Genomic DNA, 21,484 nt, shown 5'->3' on the forward strand with positions numbered 1-21,484 from the left:
CCTGAAGTTAGTTTGAGCTACTGGAGGATGGCTAACGAACACCCATCCTCCATAAAGTGTCTTGTTCTCAACATCAACTTCACTTGAGCTACGTTATTGCGCTACAGTTTGCTCATCTATAACTGGACCTATTCGAGGTATGGCTGAAGGGGGGAGTCTTCGATCCTTAAAGGCCTTCTTAACTAGAATCACCTCTATAGAGGGCGAGGCGAAGGAGTGCAAGTTGTACTCCCACAGGGTAACATGAATAATACCACCATTAGGAAAAGGTGGCCGTCTAGGAGCCTAGACTGTGTGCGTTGTATTCGGGTATTCGGCCCTTGAGCAATAAAGTCCTATTCTGGTGAGCACAATTATTCAAGAATGATGAGAATGAGCTAAAAGTTATCCAAGAGCATGAGAGCCAGCATTCCATTCAACCTCAACCATTACCTCCTGTCTCCCCATCTTCACACTGGCCCTGCCGTCGTATCTGATAGGCAAAGCCCTTGAAGGAACATTTTTAGACTGTGAGGCAGGTAAAACTGAACTTGAATCAGCAGATATGACTGTTTATGGCCCTAGTGTTGAAAGATATTAATAAACAACGTGGACGGACCCGATAGGGGATCCAAATGCAAGGATGACACACTGTCATACACAGGAGTGAGCAAAAAAACTGTAGGTTTTTCAGAAGAACCCTCGCCCACCAACCTAGTTGGTGGCATGCTTCATCATTGGGTTCCCAGCTGGGTTGCAAAATGCAACCCAGCTGTGCTGCAACGCCTGAATTACCGCGGAGCTTTTTTGGGGGTTTTTGAGTCAGAAGAGGGAACTGGATGTGATATTTAAAAGTACCTCTAGGATGCTCAATAACTACCTTTTTTCTCGAGGTTCTAGGGCACGGTTAAAAACAGAGCGGGGAAACTGTGAAGATATAGTTGGTCTTCCTTTTCCCACTGTAAGTGGTCAACATCTTTCAGCCTCGAAAGGGGTGCTGAGGCTTTCTTCAGGACCAGAACAAGTAAATTATGTATATTTCAGCACAAGCGCTAAGGTGTGCTGTGGTGCAGTGAAGTTACCGTACTTACGGTTCCCACAATCAGGAATAATATAAGAGCTACAGGGAATATGCAGCTGATAGTGAAGCCGGAGGGGGCGGACTCCTGTAGACACACATTCGTCAAGGACGTACGTCCACCTTCGATACCTGCTGTGGTCTTTCGAAGGGTCCCGAGTGTTAAAAGGCCTTCCTCCTAGAGCTAGGGAATCAAGTGAGTCACATCAAAACAAAGCTATACATAGGATTGGGCAAAAGAAAGACTGTGAATCGATCACTGTGCCAGGTATTTGTGAAGTTATTTGATTTTGAGAACACCTCCTCAGTCCATTGGGGCATGATCAAGATACCTTCAGTGACCCATGTATTGGCCAAAGGATTGCTGTTACGGGGGACACATATCCATGGTGGGAGAAGTAAATATCCAGTGGAGACATTCCAAATCCTCTGCAGAGACAAAGTTCTTTTCAAGAAAGAACTGGATGGAGGCCCTTAGAAGATAACAACGATCAATTGCAATCTCTGGACAATAGAGGTTCAGGGGTCTTGTTTATACCATCAGAACTCTGTCCCAGGCCAGTTAGGCCAATTTTTCAGCTGTCTGTTACATCCAAAGTGTACACCATTCTCTATCAGTAAAGAAGAATTGAGAGGTTGCTTACGGATGGTTTGGATTGCTGTGAATACCTAACAACCCATCCCATCTGCTGCCTACTGTAAAAGTGGGCAATTAAGGGTGTCCACAAGCAGGGGTGTGTAAGTTATCTCAATACTGCTAAATCTTTTTCAATAGGCATACTTTTAGATGTCTTGTTCACCAGGTGCGAGTGCATGGTTATGTCAGCTGACATTGTCTCGTTAAACAACCTATATTTAATTCTGATTACACTGAGAAGGATAGCTGGGGCCCCACTTACTAAATATAACTCAGGGATTGAAAGACAGATTCACCTCTGCTATGCCAACTAAATTCTCTCTTGGCAAATGTAAACTCTGAGAAACCAGTGGTACTGTTTGTGTGACTTTAATGGTGCCATCTCAGGACAGCATATAAATAACATAGGTTGGAAGTCTGAATACAAAATACTGGATATCCCGAAGGTAGTTTTAACTCAATGCAAAATGTAAAAAGCAGGAATGTTCTTTGAGATAAACATGCAATCTAACATCTTTAAACAGCTTTATGAGAAGTCGAGAGGGACATTCTAGCTCAATTTACATTTAGCATAGAAGAATAAATTCACTCATTGATAGTGGGGTGGCTACTAACCAACACTAGGGGAAAGGATGTGGCCTAACGGCTAGAGCGGTCGACTTCAGAGCTGAGGAACAGGGTTCAAGTCTCAGTAGGAACAATCAACATCCTGTGAGTCTGGGCAAATCATTTAATCTCCCCATGCTTAAAACATTTGAATGTGTCTCTGTCTGTAATGCAACTGGTGCTCATGTAAAGCACTCTGATACCTTTGGGCCTAGTTCCTCTTTATAAAACTCCGCCCACCCAAAAAAAAACTCTGGCCCAAAGTAATTGAATTTCAGGTTATCCCTAGAATAAAGGAGACCAGCAAATCCTCTGTTACCCTACTGGAGATTACTTACCTTAATCAGAATAAGTCCGCCAGTGACAGGGTGTTGACATCAAAGTGACAGAAAGTGGCAATATGTCTTATAATTCAATAGAATGTATTCAAGAATTTGTTAGCAAAATAATTAGCTCATCAGAAATTGTTCTAAGATCAGAACCACCTTATGCTAAATTTGTCACAGCCTACGTTAACTGGAAACAGGAGACCAACGAAGATTTCAGAACCTAATGATACTTGATCTGATACAAGATGCACAATAGCGAATGACAGTTTAATCAGAGCCCAAAAACTGGAGGACCAATATTCCACCCATAGGTGTATCAAGGACATGTAAGAACTACAAGACATGGACATGGACATTTGACCTCAGCGGATAAGTCCCCCTCAGAGACGTGGGGAGAGGCCTGGCAAATGACCACATGGCAATCTGGTTTAGGCTCTTGATGCGTTGAGTCTGATCCTAAGCTTAGGTATTAAGCCCCACATAGAGTTGATAGAGCAAGGTCGTGGGCTGTGAAGTGTAGTGGATGGCAAAGGGTGGGACTCCTCGGATTTGTCTAGGATTTATATAGAACGGAATGAAAGATAATGGGAGTAAGCTACTAACCTGAAGGAATAACCAACCATCTCCCCATGCAAAACCCCCCTTGTCCATCAGCTGACCCCCAGCTTTGTAGCAATATTTACAGTGTGATCCAGGGGAGGAGGAGGAACCTTGGTGGGGTGGATGCCTATATATGCAGCATTTACATATAGGCACAGCTTTATCAGCTGAAAATCCACACCTGCCATTCTCAACAGGACCAACAAAGGTGTCTGGGGTCGCTGTTCATGTCACAGGAAGGTTGCAAAACTCATAAGGAATTAAAACAATGGAGAGTCTCTAAACAAGAGCTCAAAATCTACTCTGAGTAGGGTTTCTAGTGCACCTTTGTGCTCACATTGTGAGAAAGTCTCTTCACTGACTGCCTGTGTCAAGTATGACATCACCATGTGACAAACATCGATGCCATTATATGTGGGCAGGTCTTTGCCACACCGATCTACTCAGTGGGACCAAGTCCACATACGAGGTAGCAATCCCCAGCAATTTATTTTTACTTTCTGAAAGACAGTCCAATCTTTTCTCTCTTAGTATGGATTATTCAATGAGCTAAATTCTGAGTTCTGTAACCAACTAAGGGGCATATTATCAAGGACGGCGTTAAAATTATCGCCGGTTTAGTGGCAGAAAACTGCCACTTAAGCGGCGATAATGGGCTTGATAATATGCCCTGGAGCATTCCAATAGAAGTCCATGTTGACAAAACATGGGCTTCTATTGGAATTCTCCAGGGCATATTATCAAGCCCATCATCGCCGCTTTAGCTGCAGTTTTCTGCCCCTAAACCAGCGATAATTTTTAACGCAGTCCTTGATAATATGCCCCTAACTTTTAAATGTCGGTGCCACAAATAAAAGCATTGCCTCTTCTTGTGGCACCTCACTGCTCCACTGTTTAACACGTAGGAAAGCATCCTTTTTTCCCCGATAATGTAGTGTCCTCCAACCCCTAAAAAGCTTTAGGACCACAGGTTGCACCTCCAGGCGTGTATCTGGGATCACACATGAAGAATGAAACTGGGCTTCATCAGTGGTGGCTGCAGCACCCAGGCCTCTCCATTGCCACATGGCTTTAGGCAGTAGCCCTCAGCATACTATTAGAGAGCATAATCCAGACCTACCTTGCACCTTTTAAGCTGCCATTCAATGAACACTCTTGATCTTTTTCTGACTTTACGAACGGCAATCTTTAACTCTACTGCTCATGTTTGTCTTATGAAGTTTTCGATTTCATCCTATAAAAAAACACTTGGTTGTGGAATTTTCCTACTAAAAGGGGGCGTTCGCCAGCTCTGATCCTGTAAAACACCTAGTGAGCACAAAGGCTTCCAAATAGCCATGACTACCACTAAAAATAGGTGTGGCCAAGCTTTTAAAGGGCAACATGGACGCTTTTTCTCCGTAATGGTTGTATGGTATCTACTGTAACAAATACCATTGTCACAGGCCAGGTGTTGTGTATCCACCATCCAATTGGCCACACCTCTCGCGGCCATCCAGTTGTCCAACCTGGAGTACGAATCAGATGTAGAGGTATAGCACGTCCATCTCCTCTCCATCAGATGTCACAGCCTCCATATGTCTATGAGGTCATGCTGTTGTGATCTCATGTAATGCTGTGCAGGGTCTGGGGTGCATTTGTGCTCTATCCTCCGTACTATCTAGTGTTGAGTATATTGTTACAATATGGTTGCCATCCCATAGTAAAATATTAGGGTCAAGCTGCTGTACAGTGGCTATAATGTTCAAAAAGAAATCTGTGTCGTCAGATTTAGGACCATAGGAGTTTGTCAAAACTATATTGGTAGTGTAAAGTCCCCCCCCACCCGTATGAACACATCGACTCTCTGGATCGGTGATGTCCTGGATGTCTGTGTATGCTAGCCCTTTACGGATTAGTATTGCCAGTCCTCTTACATATGTTGAGAATGAGGCGAAATATCTATGGGAGCTCTGTTGGCGTGAAATGTTCAGCTGCCATTCTCAGACCAATTGTTTTCCTGCAAACACAGTATATCCACTGCATTATGTGTGGCATATGCCAGTATGTGTCTTTTTTTGGGTTTATTAAGTCTCCAGACGTTCTATGTCAGTAATTTAATGGTCTTCCTGTCACTGTCTGCATTGTTCGCTAAGTCAGATTAAAACTCTTGAAGGACCTGTCACTCCGCCACAGTTTATTCAGACAAAGCCCCCACCCCACTGAGGTACTGTATGTTTTGACCCTGCAATCTCTATCCCAACCCCACCTATCTGAACCCATAGCCTCCAGTGGCAATCCTTCCCCCCTTCAACGTACGTAAAGAAAATTCACATAACTCACAAACCAAGAACATAAATGGCGGCATAACAAACCAAAGCAGGCGAGAGGCAACCAGAATGTGTCCATTGTAGTGAATGCAGCATCCAAAATGTTCATGAGGTGTGTGGTATGCAAATTAGCCCAGTGTCTCCTGCAATGAGTCGGCCTCCCTTCTGGTCAGTCAGACAGTCCATATTCCATTCTGAGCAGGCAGTGATGTCTTAGTCGTCTGACTGGGTATTGCCAAGCTGCTCAGTTCTCAATCTCTCACTCTCATGTATACACACTCCATTGTAGTCCTGTGCATCAATCATATAGCAGCCCAGCAAGATTCCCCCTTTGTGCAAGGGGGAATCTCCTGTAGGAGCATGGTCTGGTAAATAGTTGGCTAACAGTTGTGCCTATGCTCCGTTTGTATCAATTCTCATCACTCTTGATCCAGCAGAAGCGGCTAGAAATATTTTTACTCATCTGCTATATCTCTATAGTATGACATAAAACCTAATCTTTGGGCCCATGGATATTTCAGTATTCACTTACAATTACGAGGTCCTCCGATAGATCTTGGGTAGAGTTAATAGGGACTCGGCAATAAGAGATGAATGCTACTTCCTTCATGAGGACCTATAATGAAGAAAATGCCTAGCTAATAATCATAGTCACAAAATAAAACATGTCCAATAATCTCATCAATTAAAGACAAACTCTGAATACTTATCAAGTTACTTTTATCGATTTTTCAAAATATGAGTGGTCAATACACAAATACATAAAGAATCAACAGTTTTCTTCTTTAGAATCTTGTTATTACAGAAATACAGGTAACTTCACAATAGTACAACACAGTTTCATGATAATACATCAAATCAATAAGTGTGAAGGAGGAAGGGAGGGAGGGAGAGAGAGAGAGAGAAGGCAAAATAGATAATTTGCAAATCAGCTATGCAATATAGAATTTTGTCATATGAACCTAGATCAAAGGCACTAATGCACATCATGCAAAAGTTAGAAATTGCTAACCCTTCGGCCGAAAAGGTATAGCTTGTGCAACATCACCAGCCGATGAAGTGTATATAATCAGGTCTCGATCAGGAATTTGCAAGGATAATAGCTAGCCAGAGTAGCATAGAGAATAAAGCAGCAAGGCTCTCTTCTCAAAGAAACAGCTACTGCCTAGTCCTTTTCTCACTGTAATTGTTATACTTTTTCAATGTTTCAACTTTCTAGATCCACACAATTTCATTGGACAGGCTTATGAGGTGACCATCGTCTTAATAAGCTCATCCAGATTTATCTGTTAGAATTCTTTGTTAAAACGAACATCATCATCGCTCTTCGGAAGTGCTCCAGCGGAAAGGGCAAATTTACATATTCTCCCTGCGTCACAGACCCGTCATCACGCTTATTCATTCATACACTCATTCATTGGTGGGGCCCATAACACCAACACTCATACGTCTCACTCTGAATCTGCACACAGGAGGACAGAAGCGCTGGACATGTGGGGGGTACCTTATTACCTATAGGAAAAGAAATTCATTACAGTATATACATATTTACATCAGTACCTATAGAATCCTAACCTTAACATCAAGGCACTCCACCACTTGGTCGACGGACCAATTAGTTGGACTGGTTGATGGTGATTTAGAACCAGCTAAAACACATTTAAAGCTTCGGAACCTTTAATCAATACCTTATTTAAAGAAACACAAACTCATTTTCTGTTAATCAATGTATAGTTTATCTAATTAATTCGTGTTTACTAAGGTGTAATGTTGGTTAGTTATACCACTGCAAACAATTAATACAGGTTAATATGTAAATTGATTACGTAATTAGTATTTTCATGCAAAATAGAGAAGGTATACACATTTTTCGTTGTACCTGCTCCACCAGAAGCAATATACATTCTTCTGTGGCCTACGTTAGAAAAAGAGAATAGCTTTAGCAGGATTCGAGGCCTTCTTGGAGAAACTATAATCATCATTTTCTGAAGAAATAGAAAACACATTTTATTTAATAGACAGAGAAATATATATGCGATAGTTTCTTTAGGGGAATCATTTTTTATATTAAACTCATAAGCATAATCTAGTAACTATATGCAAACTAATTTATTTTTAATTAACTTTTCTCACTATAGGAGAAATAAAATATCCACAAAACATTTTTTGCAACCCTGTCATATTTCCACTTTATGAGTTTTAATGTATATTAGTCAAGTCTCTCCCATATCATATTTTCATATAAGCTCTATGATTTAAATGCTTTCTGCACAATGATCAGTTTAACTTTGATCATTAAACAAGTCTCTTGCTCAATTTTTTCACGAACATCTTTAAAAGAACCCATGTTAATCATTGTTTCACACTGTTAGCCATTTATTTTGTTAATAACACACCTATGAGTAGATAAGATCGAGCAAGATTTTATTTTCACAAACATCATGCTCCATCACTCTCATTTCATGTTGCTCAGTGCTTGGCTCGTGGATGGTTCCAAGGTTTGGTTCCGGGTCTGGTGGCTTAGTGGACTAATGCATCCACTGTAGGGGCTTGTGTTCAACCTCATGGCCACTGGTTCAAATCCCAGCGGGTCCATTCAGCCTTTCATCCTTCTGAGGTTGATAAAAGGACTACCCTTTGAGTTGGGGAACGATTCAGCGCCAAGATGCCCACCGGTGATTGTGCGCTTTACAAATACACGTTATGTTATGGGTTCTGCTTTTGCTGCTCTTCTTTGGCACAACTTTGTTCAGGAATTCTGCTGTTGCTTTAGGGTCAGTGAACTAGTGCAGCTTGTAAGCCTAAATCGTGCTGACATTGGCAACCTGTAGTTTCTATTTTACCTGCAGGAATTTTTGTCTTGCCTCCTGCACTGCTGTTGTGAAGTCTGGGTAGATTGAGACTTTGAACCCAGAACATTCCTAGTTATATATTTGGTAGCAAAAATGCTTATACCCTTTTTTATTATAACTTTTTAACATGCTGCACAGCAGTCACACTGCTCTCCAGCTTAAAAACATTGTCAAAGCCAAAAGCTCTGGTTAAACACTAAGGTCCCAAAGGCGAGACCTATTGTCTATGCCAATGCTTTTTTCAAGAACATGGACAGGATGCAGAGGTGGATGCCAGCTTGCTTCATAAAAACACCCACCACCCTACTCACACCCAACCACGGCACACAACAGCCAGTGTGAATCTGTACTACCTCTGTCACACTTCCACCCAACAATCCTCATGTCCAGCCAAATACAGGCATTCATAAAGAACAGCAACTAATGTTCAGCTATTTGGCACTTCCTTACTAAACTCAAATTGTCCTGAACACTTCCCAGTTCCTGCTCGTTCACCATCCTGGACTCAAAAAATGGAATACTCTCCCACTGACCGTGAACCAACACTTTACTAAACATTTAAAACCCAGCACATGAAACTTGAAGGCCGTTAAAGCTAACATTTTCCACAAAATGACCTAACATTATAAATCTATTAATGTTATCTCAAGTTAGGAGATGTTTGCCAATTATATTGGTATGTGGTATGTATATTACAATGTAATGCATTTAGATGTCTGTTTTTTTTGTGTTTCCACACAATGGTTGATCTTGTCATTTATAGCCACATACGTTTTTGTAATGCTGCTCTTATCAATCTACTTCCTATGTGCTGAAATGAAAACCTTTTAATAATGAGCAACATTTCTGATTGAAATACTACTTGCTACTTCTTACTAAATGAAAAAAATAAGTTCACACATTTTTCTACATAAACCAGACCCCAAAAAGCACCTCAGGATCATTCTTTCCCTCCCAGGATAAACACAATGCAGCCAGTCTTGTGTGGCATCTTGCAGCTTCTTCCCTCGCTTGAATGTGGCCCCATCTGGCTGTAGACCCTCTTCCTTTCATAATGACCCATCCAAAATAGTCTTTATATATGTGATGGAAAATCACTCTGTACAATCAAAGGCCTAAATCAGGTGACCTTGACACAAGATGAACAGCACTTCTTACTGGATTGTGGTATGCAGGAAAATGTGAATTAAGGCTTAAGAGTGTTGCATCAACTTCAAGACAAATTGCTGGGGGATGGGGTGGTGGCAGGGAGTAAAACAAGTTAACATTAGGAATTATCAGGATGGTGTGGAAGGTGGAGATGAAGTGCATGTTGGAAAAGAGCCACTTTCTTCTGAGACGGCCGACATCCTTCACACTTCCATTTGATATTCCTATCTCAAAACGACTGTCATATGGCAAAATCCAAACACCTTCCATCGCCTTTCCAGTTGAGGATGTACAACCCAACTATGATTTCACCTCACCATGTTATTGCCTGATGTCCAAAAATGGTATTGTAAGAGCAAATATTTCAAAACCACATTACATGACACTTTATCGATTTAGACACAAAAACCTGAATGTGCACATTCCACAAAATACACACAGTAATACAACAATAGAGACCAGTGAAGTAACAGCACCATAAAAGTGTGAGTGAAAGAGTTACAAAAATAGAGATTACATTGCTAAATAGTTATAACGTTAATTAATAGATTTTCATAACAAGATTAATCATGAAATGATGTTTTATTATTCACATACTGATAAAAACAAATTCATCTAATAGTTCTATTGCCTTTCATTGCAAATGCCTTAAAATTAGATTGTGGTGCAATTATGCAATAAAATTAGCAAGAAAGATGAAACTTACAGAGGTGATAGTAGAGACCTTAATGATTTGAAAAATGTAGAAATGATTTTGGTAAAATGGGTTTTAAGAATAATTTGGATGTTGAAAAATTGTGGCAGTAGACCAGGGCTAATGCTAATCAATTTCATGTAATAATACATTGGTGAAACATTTATTATTATTCTTTTTTATGAAATATTGATTTGATGCATTATATTTGATTCCAATTAAGTTTAATTAATTTAGAGCTGATGTATGCATGTTAAGCTTTTAACATGCTCCTTCATGAGCTGAAAATTTCCCATAGCAAGCATAATAATTAATTGACATTTTTGTAAATGTTGCTTTATTTGTTCTGTGCATGTTTCAGTATACATACAAAGGACATTATTTTGAAGTGTGTGGTGGAATGACTCGGTGGGAAAATCAACTCTCACCCAAAGCCACAGTCTATTACATTGTACATTTTCTACCGTTGACTGACCTGTGAGGCCCAGAAAGCCCAGTCATTCACATGAAGTGCTTGGGAAAGAATACAGGAGTAACTAAATGTATTTTGTGACTGCATACATACACTAATCGTACAATGGATTGGCTAGTAGAGTGGCACCACATCATTAAGGTATAATAAGGGCTATAAAAGAAGAAACCCCAAAGGAAGAGCAACGCCATACCTTTTTTCTCTTCTGACAAGCCACCGCTATTCATTTTCTTTGTGACAACGCATTGTTTTATTTCCTTTCGTTGAGAGAGAACTAAACTCTTTCCTATGATTTTATATCATCCTTTAAATCCTATCTTGGACTGCCTTCTTGCTAATGCTGCTTCATTCATGCAGTTGACCTGGAATTCTTCTTTGCCAAGCTAATTGACTTTTCCTTCAGATTTTCTTTTGCCAATGCTAATTGACTTGCCTTTAGAGGACTTTAAAATAGATTTTCGTACCCCTTTGCTTTGAATCTTAGACAGGCCTGAACTATTCCTCTGCCTCAAATGGTGGTAGAAGCCTATAATGTCTTATCTGATGTGTGTTTAAAACCATCCCTTTTGGATTTGAACGTTTGACTAAATGTGTGGTCTAGTTCTACATGCTTAAATATTCTTGACTGAGATGCTTAAGAAATTTCTGATTTGCATCAATTTTGGAATATTAATACAATAACTAACAATCTAAAGTGGCTGCGTCTATTATGGTGTCCTGATGTTCTTTATTAGAAACTGTATTGAATTATTATCTTAATCTAAATGTGTTGTAAGGAAAATCAGCAAATCTTTTCAGAATATAAAGTTTTGCTTCTTTTATTCTATGTCACAGTAGCAGAGCTTTTACTTTGTATTATTCTGGTTAGACTTAATTTAGGCTCAACATATTTCATCGATTGGTTTCTTTTCCAGAGCCAAATGACTGGTCAAAAGAACTACCTGTTTGTCCTTGTGATGACCAGTCCAACCAGACAACCTTGCATACTGTACTCTTCTGTAAATTTTACAATGAGCCCCGAAAACGCTGGATTATTTCAATTCTAAAATCACTGGGTTTTCGTACTTGTCGCCCTGCCTTCCTGTTTTTACAACTACTAGAAGAAGAGTATATTGCGATAGCCTTGGCCAGATTTTTAAAGTTTACCGTAAAACATAGATCTAATCTGGGCTGAATCTCTGTATGACAAACTTGATGGCCTTCATAACCAGCTCTTTTTAAAGCTCAAATTGTCGGATTTTTAAATGTTTTACTCAAATAATCTATTACTTTGAAATACTGATAATGTTTAATTCCTTTTTAGATTGCTGTTATTTTAACTCAACGAAATGTAAAACCTTTAAGTTGTTTCTTAATATTTACTTTTATGGTTATTTTTTATTTGGTAACCGGAGAAAGGATTATTTGATTTGATTTGACTTAATTTCTTTAGAAGATTGGGTCTCCCCATTACAATACTTGTATAGTATGGCTCTGAATGTGGTGTATTTGAACCTTATTTCAAACTTGTGAGTTAGTCACCAATTAATGGTCCTCATAGGGTTGCTAACTTTGTGTTTTGGACATCCAAATTCATACCCCTGCTATTGGTGGAGAAAGATCCATCAGAATACCATTCTCCTCTGTGGTGAGGGTAATGCTGTAATCTAACTGTAGGGGGCCTAGTGGAGTTAGAGGAATAGATGAGTAAGTAGTGAGTTGATATATTAAACTTGAAATATTTATACTGCTTATGCTGGATCAGTATCATACTCAAAAACTGGCTAGTCGCTCTGAACCTATTCACACCGTCATGGTATGCTCGGTGCTTAATGTTTCGACACACAGAGGTTTAATGCACTGTGGTCAGAATTTTTAATAGCCAACCCTACTAAACGGCCTACAATGAACTTCATTTTGCACCATCGACAGTGATGTGGATTTATTCTGCTTTTGGTGTCTCCAAGAACACACATCAAAACAGGACTTCTAACTTCTAACAGGACTTCTAATCAATCTAACATTAAACGGTTGACACTTAAGAATGTGCATGTTTGTGCATGTGTGTGTGTATATATATATATATATTCACTGAAAAAACCATAGGTTTCACACATGTTATAGTTAGCTCGACATTTTACTGATAAAAAACCAATGAAATTCCCCCGTTATAGTTAGTGCAGGCAACTATAACTCACGTGACCGCAATCCTCTGCTGATGACATATGTGTCTTTATGAAAAAAAAATATTTGTAATATATGTATAGCTAAAATTTAATGGAAGAAGACATGGGCAAATAAGTGTCTAAATACAGTATTAGCATCAGCAGAGGATTGCGGTCACGTGAGTTATAGTTGCCTGCACTAACTATAACGGGGGAATTTCATTGGTTTTTTATCAGTAAAATGTCGAGCTAACTATAACATGTGTGAAACCTATGGTTTTTTCAGTGAATTTGCAAGGTTTTTTAAATGCTAATTCCTAACTATAACGTGTGTGAAACCTATGGTTTTTTTCAGTGAATTTGTACGGTTTTTTAAATGCTAAGTTACTTTACGCCATTCGTGGCGTGCGCGCCCACTTAACGCAGTTCGTTCCGTGCGTGCACGGTGCGCTTCGCGCACCGTGCGCGCCCACTTTACGCAGTTAGTGCCGTGCACGCAGGGTGGGCACGCGGTGCGCTACGCGCACCCCGTGCCCACGTTACGCTGGATGGGCCATGTGCGCACGATGCGCTTCGCGCACCGTGCGCACATGGAGGACATATTATGTGCTTCGTTGTGAAGGGTAATGTTTGATTTTTTGAAGTGCAGGTCGGAGAAATATGCCATTTGTTCTGTGGGAGAAGAGGGACCTGTCGATGAAGAAGAGTCAGTTGAAGGAGAGCTCTTCGAGGGCACAAAGACAAACTTAGGGTTGCGTAGCTTGCCCATAGAATCTGGAGCTTGCCAATGACTGGACGAACAGTAAGCAATCCGCCAATGTGCCTCGTGCGTGAAGAGCAAAAAATTTACTATGCTTAAATGGAGAACACAGAGGTCAGCAGGAACAGCAAAGAACCACAGCAAAAACCATGGAAAAATCAAAAATCAGAATCAGTTCCAACCAGTAGTTAGAGTCACCTTCCAATGGGAACGAAGAAAACACCAGCCGGTGCGGATGACTTGTGCACAGAGGAACAGTAAAAACAGCTGCGGAGAGATCCCAGGATGTGGCGAGATTTCACCCTAAACATGAAATCCTCAAGGAAGACAAAGGACGTATTCCTGAAGAAATCCTCAGAGAGAGCATCTCAAGAAACATTTGGTGAGAAGAGTATACAGGCAGGGGTCCTCCGTGAGGCGATAATCATGAGAGGAAAGGAAGCGTTCCAGTTTTTAAACTAACATGAGGTGATCATTCTTTCCAGGCACAGCAGCGCTGAATAGAGAAATGTGGGAGACTGAAGGATTGGTGAAGCAGGAGCATGATAAGAGCGTGAAGAGCATAAGGATAAAGCCATTAAGCCATAGTATCAAAGTCCAGGCGCTGAAGAGGTAATATGAGGAACATACCAGCGCCCTCCTCAGCTTCGCGCTGATGACAAAATGGCGGTCGCGCTGAGGGAGTTGCATGAAGGAGCGAGAGCGGGGCAAAAACTGCATAAAAAGGAAATCTGGCGCTCACATCTTAAGCGCGAAGCTATCCGCTCCAAGGTGACACAAGAAGCAGACGAAAACGGCCGCAGATACCGGATCGGGAAGGAAAAGTCCGCCGTGGTGCAGGAGAGCTCCGAGCTCAGGCGGCCATCTTGTTCGGCGTCCAAGCCACGCCCCCCTTAAGGTAGTTTTAACTCGATGCAAAATGTAAAAAGCAGGGATGTTCTTTGAGATAAACATGCAATCTAACATCTTTAAACAGCTTTATGAGAAGTCGAGAGGGACATTCTAGCTCAATTTCCCTTTAGCATAGAAGAATAAATTCACTCATTGATAGTGGGGTGGCTACTAACCAACACTAGGGGAAAGGATGTGGCCTAACGGCTAGAGCGGTCGACTTCAGAGCTGGGGAACAGGGTTCAAGTCTCAGTAGGAACAATCAACATCCTGTGAGTCTGGGCAAATCATTTAATCTCCCTATGCCTAAAACATTTGAATGTGTCTCTGTCTGTAATGAAACTGGTGCTCATGTAAAGCACTCTGATACCTTTGGGTCTAGTTCGTCTATATAAAACTCCGCCCACCCAAAAAAAAACTCTGGCCCAAAGTAATTGAATTTCAGGTTATCCCTAGAATAAAGGAGGCCCGCAAATCCTCTGTTACCCTACTGGAGATTATTTACCTTAATCAGAATAAGTCCGCCAGTGAGTGGGGTGTTGACATCAAAGTGACAGAAAGAGGCAATATGTCTTATAATTCAATACAATGTATTCAAGAATTTGGTAGAAAAATAATTAGCTCATCAGAAATTGTTCTAAGATCAGAACCACCTTATGCTAAGTTTGTCACAGCTTACGTTAACTGGAAACAGGAGACCAACGAAGATTTCAGAACCTAATGATACTTGATCTGATACAAGATGCACAATAGTGAATGACAGTTTAATCAGAGCCCAAAAACTGGAGGACCAATATTCCACCCATAGGTGTATCAAGGACATGTAAGAACTACAAGACATGGACATTTGACCTCAGCGGATAAGTCCACCTCAGAGACGTGGGGAGAGGCCTGGCAAATGACCACATGGCAATCTGGTTTAGGCTCTTGATGTGTTGAGTCTGATCCTAAGCTTAGGTATTAAGCCCCACATAGAGTTGATAGAGCAAAGTCGTGGGCTGTGAAGTGTAGTGGATGGCAAAGGGTGGGACTCCTCGGATTTGTCTAGGATTTATATAGAACAGAATGAAAGATAATGGGAGTAAGCTACTAACCTGAAGGAATAACCAACCATCTCCCCATGCAAAACCCCCCTTGTCCATCGGCTTACCCCCAGCTTTGTAGCAATATTTACAGTGTGATCCAGGGGAGGAGGAGGGACCTTGGTGGGGTGGATGCCTATATATGCAGCATTTACATATAGGCACAGCTTTATCAGCTGAAAATCCACACCTGCCATTCTCAACAGGACCAACAAAGGTGTCTGGGGTCGCTGTTCATGTCACAGGAAGGTTGAAAAACTCATAAGGAATTAAAACAATGGAGAGTCTCTAAACAAGAGCTCAAAATCTACTCTGAGTAGGGTTTCTAGAGCACCTTTGTGCTCACATTGTGAGAAAGTCTCTTCACTGACTGCCTGTGTCAAGTATGACATCACGATGTGACAAACATCGATGCCATTATATGTGGGCAGGTCTTTGCCACACCGATCTACTCAGTGGGACCAAGTCCACATACCAGGTAGCAATCCCCAGCAATTTAATTTTACTTTCTGAGAGACAGTCCAATCTTTTCTCTCTTAGTATGGATTATTCAATGAGCTAAATTCTGAGTTCTGTAACCAACTAAGGGGCATATTATCAAGGACGGCGTTAAAATTATCACCGGTTTAGCGGCAGAAAACTTCCACTTAAGCGGCGATAATGGGCTTGATAATATGCCCTGGAGCATTCCAATAGAAGTCCATGTTGACAAAACATGGGCTTCTATTGGAATTCTCCAGGGCATATTATCAAGCCCATCATCGCCGCTTTAGCTGCAGTTTTCTGCTGCTAAACCAGCGATAATTTTTAACGCAGTCCTTGATAATATGCCCCTAACTTTTAAATGTCGGTGCCACAAATAAAAGCATTGCCTCTTCTTGTGGCACCTCACTGCTCCACTGTTTAACACGTAGGAAAGCATCCTTTTTCCCCCGATAATGTAGTGTCCTCCAGCCCCTAAAAAGCTTTAGGACCACAGGTTGCACCTCCAGGCGTGTATCTGGGATCACACATGAAGAATGAAACTGGGCTTCATCAATGGGGGCTGCAGCACCCAGGCCTCTCCATTGCCACATGGCTTTAGGCAGTAGCCCTCAGCATACTATTAGAGAGCATAATCCAGACCTACCTTGCACCTTTTAAGCTGCCATTCAATGAACACTCTTGATCTTTTTCTGACTTTACGAACGGCAATCTTTAACTCTACTGCTCATGTTTGTCTTATGAAGTTTTCGATTTCATCCTATAAAGAAACACTTGGTTGTGGAATTTTCCTACTAAAAGGGGGCGTTCGCCAGCTCTGATCCTGTAAAACACCTAGTGAGCACAAAGGCTTCCAAATAGCCATGACTACCACTAAAAATAGGAGTGGCCAAGCTTTTAAAGGGCAACATGGGCGCTTTTTCTCCGTAATGGTTGTATGGTATCTACTGTAACAAATACCATTGTCACAGGCCAGGTGTTGTGTATCCACCATCCAATTGGCCACACCTCTCGCGGCCATCCAGTTGTCCAACCTGGAGTACGAATCAGATGTAGAGGTATAGCACGTCTATCTCCTCTCCATCAGATGTCACAGCCTCCATATGTCTATGAGGTCATGCTGTTGTGATCTCATGTAATGCTGTGCAGGGTCTGGGGTACATTTGTGCTCTACCCTCCGTACTATCTAGTGTTGAGTATATTGTTACAATATGGTTGCCATCCCATAGTAAAATATTAGGGTCAAGCTGCTGTACAGTGGCTATAATGTTCAAAAAGAAATCTGTCGTCGTCAGATTTTGGACTATAGGAGTTTGTCAAAACTATATTGGTAGTGTAAAGTCCCCCCACCCGTATGATCACATCGACTCTCTGGATCGGTGATGTCCTGGATGTCTGTGTATGCACGGATTAGTATTGCCAGTCCTCTTACATATGTTGAGAATGAGGCGAAATATCTATGGGAGCTCTGTTGGCGTGAAATGTTCAGCTGCCATTCTCAGACCAATTGTTTTCCTGCAAACACAGTATATCCACTGCATTGTGTGTGGCATATGCCAGTATTTGTCTTTTTTTGGGTTTATTAAGTCTCCAGACGTTCTATGTCAGTAATTTAATGGTCTTCATGTCACTGTCTGCATTGTTCGCTAAGTCAGATTAAAACTCTTGAAGGACCTGTCACTCCGCCACAGTTTATTCCGACAAAGCCTCCACCCCACTGAGGTACTGTATGTTTTGACCCTGCAATCTCTATCCCAACCCCACCTATCCTGAACCCCGAGGCTCCAGTGGCAATCCTTCCCCCCTTCAACTTACGTAAAGAAAATTCACATAACTCACAAACCAAGAACATAAATGACGGCATAACAAACCAAAGCAGGCGAGAGGCAACCAGAATGTGTCCATTGTAGTGAATGCAGCGTCCAAAATGTTCATGAGGTATGTGGTATGCCAATTAGCCCAGTGTCTCCTGCAATGAGTCGGTCTCCCTTCTGGTCAGTCAGACAGTCCATATTCCATTCTGAGCAGGCAATGATGTCTTAGTCGTCTGACTGGGTATTGCTAAGCTGCTCAGTTCTCAATATCTCACTCTCATGTATACACACTCCATTGTAGTCCTGTGCATCAATCATATAGCAGCCCAGCAAGATTCCCCCTTTGTGCAAGGGGGAATCTCCTGTAGGAGCATGGTCTGGTAAATAGTTGGGTAACAGTTGTGCCTATACTCCGTTTGTATCAATTCTCATCACTCTTGATCCAGCAGAAGCGGCTAGAAATATTTTTACTCATCTGCTATATCTCTATAGTATGACATAAAACCTAATCTTTGGGCCCATGGATATTTCAGTATTCACTTACAATTACCCGGTCCTCCGATAGAGCTTGGGTAGAGTTAATAGGGACTCAGCAAAGAGACGAATGCTATTTCCTTCATGAGGACCTATAATGAAGAAAATGCCTAGCTAATAATCATAGTCGCACAATATAACATGTCCAATAATCTCATCAATTAAAGACAAACTCTGAATACTTATCAAGTTACTTTTATCTAGATTTCAAAATATGAATGGTCAATACACAAATACATAAAGAATCAACAGTTTTCTTCTTTAGAATCTTGTTATTACAGAAATACAGGTAACTTCACAATAGTACAACACAGTTTAATGATAATACATCAAATCAATAAGTGTGAAGGAGGAAGGGAGGGAGGGAGAGAGAGAGAGAGAGAGAGAGAAAGGAAAATAGATCATTTGCAAATCAGTTATGCAATATAGAATTTCTCATATGAACCTAGATCAAAGGCACTAATGCACAGCGTGCAAAAGTTAGAAATTGCTAAACCTTCGTTCGAAAAGGTATACCTTGTGCAACATCACCAGCCGATGAAGTGTATATAATCAGGACTGTCTCGATCAGGAATTTGCAAGAATAATAGCTAGCCAGAGTAGCATAGAGAATACAGCAGCAAGGCTCTCTTCTCAAAGAAACAGCTACTGCCTAGTTCTTTTCTCACTGTAATAGTTATACTTTTTCAATGTTTCAACTTTCTAGATCCACACAATTTCATTGGACAGGCTTATGAGGTGACCATCGTCCTAATCAGCTCATCTGGATTTCTCTGGTAGAGTTCTTTGTTAAAACGAACATCATCATTGCTCTTCGGAAGCAATATACATTCTTCTGTGGCCTACGTTAGAAAAAGAGAATAGCTTTAGCAGGATTCGAGGCCTTCTTGGAGAAACTATGATCATCATTTTCTGAAGATATAGAAAATACATTTTATTTAAGAGACAGAGAAATATATATGCGATAGTACAACACAGTTTAATGATAATACATCAAATCAATAAGTGTGAAGGAGGAAGGGAGGGAGGGAGAGAGAGAGAGAGAGAGAGAGAAAGGAAAATAGATCATTTGCAAATCAGTTATGCAATATAGAATTTCTCATATGAACCTAGATCAAAGGCACTAATGCACAGCGTGCAAAAGTTAGAAATTGCTAAACCTTCGTTCGAAAAGGTATACCTTGTGCAACATCACCAGCCGATGAAGTGTATATAATCAGGACTGTCTCGATCAGGAATTTGCAAGAATAATAGCTAGCCAGAGTAGCATAGAGAATACAGCAGCAAGGCTCTCTTCTCAAAGAAACAGCTACTGCCTAGTTCTTTTCTCACTGTAATAGTTATACTTTTTCAATGTTTCAACTTTCTAGATCCACACAATTTCATTGGACAGGCTTATGAGGTGACCATCGTCCTAATCAGCTCATCTGGATTTCTCTGGTAGAGTTCTTTGTTAAAACGAACATCATCATCGCTCTTCGGAAGCAATATACATTCTTCTGTGGCCTACGTTAGAAAAAGAGAATAGCTTTAGCAGGATTCGAGGCCTTCTTGGAGAAACTATGATCATCATTTTCTGAAGATATAGAAAATACATTTTATTTAAGAGACAGAGAAATATATATGCGATAGTTTCTTTAGGGAAATCATTTTTTATATTAAACTCATAAGCATAATCTAATAACTATATACAAACTAATTTATTTTTAAATATCTTTTCTCACTATAGGAGAAATAAAATATCCATGAAATTTCTTTTGCAAGCCTGTCATAATTCCACTTTATAAGTTTTAATGTATATTAGTCAAGTCTCTCCCATATCATATTTTCATATAAACTCTATGATTTAAATGCTTTCTGCACAATGATCAGTTTAAAACTTTGATCAATTTTTTCACGAACATCTTTTAAAGAACCCATGTTAATCATTGTTTCACACTGTTAGCCATTTATTTTGTCAATAACATACCTATGAGTAGATTAGATCGAGCAAGATTTTATTTTCACAAACATCATGCTCCATCACTCTCATTTCATGTTGCTCAGTGCTTGGCTCGTGGATGGTTTCAAGGTTTGGTTCCGGGTCTGGTGGCTTAGTGGACTAATGCATCCACTGTAGGGGCTTGTGTTCAACATCATGGCCACAGGTTCAAATCCCAGCGGGTCCATTCAGCCTTTCATTCTTCTGAGGTCGATAAAATGACTACCCTTTCAGTTGGGTAACAATAAACATCTGTTATTCAGCGCCAAGATGCCCACCGGTGATTGTGCGCTTTACAAATACACGTTCTGTTATGGGTTCTGCTTTTGCTGCTCTTCTTTGGCACAACTATGTTCAGGAATTCTGCTGCTGCTTGAGGGTCAGTGAAATAGTGCAGCTTGTAATCCCAGGTAAGCCTCAATCGTGCTAACATTGGCAACCCGTAGTTTCTTTTTTACCTGCAGGAATTTTCGTCTTGCCTCCTGCACTGCTGTTAAGAAGTTTGGGTAGATTGAGACTTTGAAACCAGAACATTCCAAGTTATATATTTGGTAGCAAAAATGCTTATACCCCTTTTTTAGGTCTCGGGACCATCCGGTCGGCAGACCGGAAGTCCGGAGATTTAATGTCATTGAGAAGAGGGGCTTGCACCCGCCCCTCTTCTATCCTGTTCTCCATTGGCTGGCCTCTTAAATGCTGGCCAGCCACTGGAGAAGAGGTCCAGTCACTCCGTTGAAGCCCCGTCTTTTTCGGATCGGGGGGCGTGTTTTTTGCGAGAAGTCTCAGGGAGGAGACAACAGCAAAACACGCCCCCCAATCCGAAAAGGACGCTGCGTTTCTCCGAGGCAGTTCTTCTCAGCCTCGGAGAAAGGCGGTGGTGTCTTCCGGTGCCCTCTGCTTCTTTATGTTACTTGGGAGTTCCGCCCGTCCGGAGTAGGAAAAGTAGCGCATCCAAGCCAGGGAAACCGAGGAAGTCACATCCAGGTACCGGTCGCGTAACGCGCCGCCCGAACATTTGGTCACTAGAATCTCCCCGACAACTTCATCACAATGCAACGCAGCAACTCTGGAACCCCTTAAAGAGAACTTC

Source organism: Triturus cristatus, chromosome 3_2 (assembly GCF_964204655.1).
Source record: "Triturus cristatus chromosome 3_2, aTriCri1.1, whole genome shotgun sequence".
Lineage (NCBI taxonomy): Eukaryota > Metazoa > Chordata > Amphibia > Caudata > Salamandridae > Triturus > Triturus cristatus.